Source organism: Elephantulus edwardii, unplaced genomic scaffold (assembly GCF_000299155.1).
Source record: "Elephantulus edwardii isolate Elephantulus edwardi_28Jun2011 unplaced genomic scaffold, EleEdw1.0 scaffold00246, whole genome shotgun sequence".
NCBI lineage: Eukaryota > Metazoa > Chordata > Mammalia > Macroscelidea > Macroscelididae > Elephantulus > Elephantulus edwardii.
Genome location: NW_006399996.1, coordinates 533,035 through 536,845, shown reverse-complemented (window position 1 = coordinate 536,845; position 3,811 = coordinate 533,035).

Genomic DNA, 3,811 nt, shown 5'->3' with positions numbered 1-3,811 from the left:
ATTTGACGGTACACAACAAAAAATAAAAAATAACTTTAAATTAAAAAAAGCTGAGTGAAGTATCTCAGTCACAAAAGGACAAATACTGCATGGTGCCACTGTTGTAAAGCAGGACTGACCTTGAGGTTGGAGGGAGACTGAGAAGGATGAGTTCAATAATGTATACTGCATTGAAATAGATGAGGGAGAAAACTGTTTAAGAGGGGAAATAATTAAGTATTTTTGTTATGACAGGAGTCCAGAGCAAAGGCTGTATAGTGGAGTGGATCTGGGGGGAGGGATTGTAAAACAATGAAAGAATTTTTCTTTTACTTTTCCAAGAGGGTAGTGTACTAGGGGGGAGGGTTGGGAGGGGAGAAAAGTGCAACAATGAATGAATGGAGATCCAAAGTCTCTGTAAATTTTCATTGAAATTATTAAATTTTTAAAAAGAATATACAAAAAATATTTTTTAAAAAAAAACGTGAAATGCCTTACCTACTGGACCACCACAGCTCCCTCTTCAAACATTGTGGTAGTGGTGGCAGTGGTAGTGGCAGTGGTGGTGGTGGCGGCGGTGGTCGTGGTGGTTGTTAAGTGCTGTTGAATTGAGCACAACTCATAGCACCTCTATAAACAACATATCTGAACTCTGTCCTAACTTGCTTCATCCTTATTACCCTTAACATATTTGAGTCCATTGTTGCAGAGACTTTACCAATCCATCTCATTGAGATTCTTCTTCTCCTTCACTCACCTTCCACCTTTCCAAGCATGATGTCCTTTTCCAAAGTATAGCCTCTAACAACATATCTAAAGTCTATAAGATGTTCACCACTTTTGCCTCCAAAAACATTCTGGTTGCACTTTCTATGAGAGAGAGAGAGATGAGAGAAAGAGACACAGAGGAGAAAGAGAGAAATGATGGGGGGGAGAGAGAGAGAAAGAGAATGAGAATGATCTGTTTGTTCTTTGGCAAGCTGTAGATTAGTTAGTTCTCTTCTCCAACACCAGAGCTCAAAGACATCAATTTTTCTTCTGTCTTCCTTATTTATCATCCAGGTCTCAGCAGCATATCAAGTGATTGAAAAGGCCATGATCTGAATCATACACACCTTAGTCCTCAAACCAACATCATTGCTCCTCAGTAATTTGGAAAGTTCTGATATTAATAACAAGTAATTTATGCTTTATCATCTTTTTTTTAGCATCAGCAAGTTTCCTGACAATTGTTATTCTTTGGAAAGTTAAACTTATTTTTTCAAAATCACTAACAACTTTATTATGCAGATTTCCACACACACACTTTCTTTCACTAACATTATGTTTCATACAATCACTCCTATACATTGTGTTTTATAAAATTAATCACCATTGGACCAGATCTTTTCAGGTCTCAGATGGACCTTTCCTATTTCCATTACCCCCTCCCTCCATCCACCAAGTTGTGCAACCCTATGATTTCTTCCCTACCCCACTCTCCAGTCCCTTCTGGCCTTGAATCCCCATACACGTTTTACTAGTTATCCTTCTATTTTTACAAAATTACTTTTCTTATCACTTCTTTTGGTGAATGTCGTGTATCAGGATCAAGGCAGTATGGCGGCTTCACTATTGGCCAGAAATAATAATGCAACTGGGCTAAGTATCAAATGGCCATTGTCAATCAATAGTCAATCAAATGTCAAGATAGTAATTTTCAGAAATGCAAGGGCTACCTCCCACGCACTCTTTCCTAAGAAGCTATTGGAGGATGTGTTCCACTGAAACAAGGAAGCAAACTGAGAAAGAGGAGCACATGGAATCCAAGAAACAGAGGAGTAGCAAAGAGAAACCCCAAAGATGATAAACGCAGAGAATTTCTAGAATAACAATTATCAGACCTAGAAAATAGTCAAACTAGACTAGGAAGTATATTTCCAAGAATAAATTAATTAATCTGATTTATTTTTATTAAGAATAACCTAAAATTATCAAAACATTTTCAAGATTAATTGTAAAGAGGGAGCTCTGGTGTTCTAATAGTAAGGAGTTATGCTACCAACTCAAAGGCAGGTCATTTGAATCTCTAGGTGCTGCTCATGAAAAAGATGGGCAGTCTCCTCCAGTGTGATTTACTGTCTCTGAAAACCCTAGCGGGTGAGCTACATTTCCAACTAATTGGTATCTAAGAACAATAACAAAATTATCTGAAACAAAAGACAAAAGCAAGATGTCTGAACAAAAGATAAAAAACAGGAAGTATTTCCTCCTTAGATCCTCTCTATTTTATAGTTCAGCTCACTATTTTGAGGTCAGGGGATTTCCTATATCGAACTTTGATGTCAACTAATAATGATCTGGCCATAATAACTTTTTTTTCAATCAATAATTTATTCATTGCTCATACCTTTTTACAGAAAACCAGAATAACATAAATGACAATTATATACATGGATCTTACCTAGGAATATACAAGTATCAAACTGGTTTTATCTATAGAAAGAGACAATACAGAACTCATTATCAGCTGTCTAAACAAGCATTGAGGCTGATTGTGGAACAGAACATTAATTACTCATATGCTATTTAAATTGCAGATTAGGCAACTATTCTTTTTTTTTAATGCAGTTAACATAATTAATCCAGTTTTTCTCAGTCTTACCCCCACCCCAATGTCAGCCTCATTCTATAACAGTGGCACCATATATTTGTCTCTTTGTGACTGAGATTTTTTTACTCAGCATAATGTCTTCCAGGATCACCCATTTTGAATAATATTGCGAGAGTCCCTTGTTTTTCAAAGCAGCATAGACCCCATTGTGTGAATATACCACAGCTTCTCTATCCATTCGTTTGTTGATGGGTACTTACATTGTTTCCAACTCCTTGTTATTGTGAATAAAACCGCAACAAACATGGGTGTACATATATCTGCTTGGATGTCATTTATGGTCTTTATAGAGTATATTCCCAGTAATGGAATTGGTGGGTCAAATGGTATCTCTATTTGCAACTTTTTGAGAAAGCGCCAAAATGCTTTCCACAGTGGTTGCACCATTTTATAATCCCACCAACAGTGAATAAGGATTCCAGTCTCCCCACAACTTCGCCAGCATTTGTTGTTAGCTGTTCTGTTAAATTTTGCTATTCTGACTGGGGTGAGAGGATATCTCATAGTTGTCTTGATTTGCATCTCTCTCAGGGCTAGGGATTTTGAACATTTCTTCATGTGCTTGTTGGCCATCTGAATGTCTTCTTTGGTAAAGTGTCTGTTCATATCCTGTGCCCATTTTTCTATTAGAGTAATTTACCCTTATCTTGTTGTGGTGCTCAAGTATTTTATAAATTCTAGATATCAGTCCCTTATCTGACATGTCATTACCAAATACTTTTTCCCAGTCTGTGGCTTCTCTTTTTACCCTGTTGGAGAAGCTTTTGGATGTGCATAGAGATTTTATTTTTAGAAGGTCCCATTCATCTATTTTATCTTCTCCTGGTTCTAAATTTTTCAGGATACTTGGAAGACTCTTTATGTTGTGGATTCGGACTACTAGAGTTTTTCCAAGCTTTTCTTGAATGGAGTTTATAGTCCTTGGTTTTAGTCCAAGGTCCATGATCCACCTTGAGTTGGTTTTTGTATATGAAGTGAGGTGTGGATCTTGTTTCATTTTTCTGCAGATAGTTTTCCAGTTTTGCCAACACCATTTGTTAAAAAGGCTGTCATTTCCCCACCTAAGTGATTTCATCTCCTTGTCAAAAATCAGTCGACCATGAATAGATGGACTGATTTCAGATTCTCAATTCTATTCCATTGATCTATGTGTCTGTCATTGTACCAGTACCATGCTGT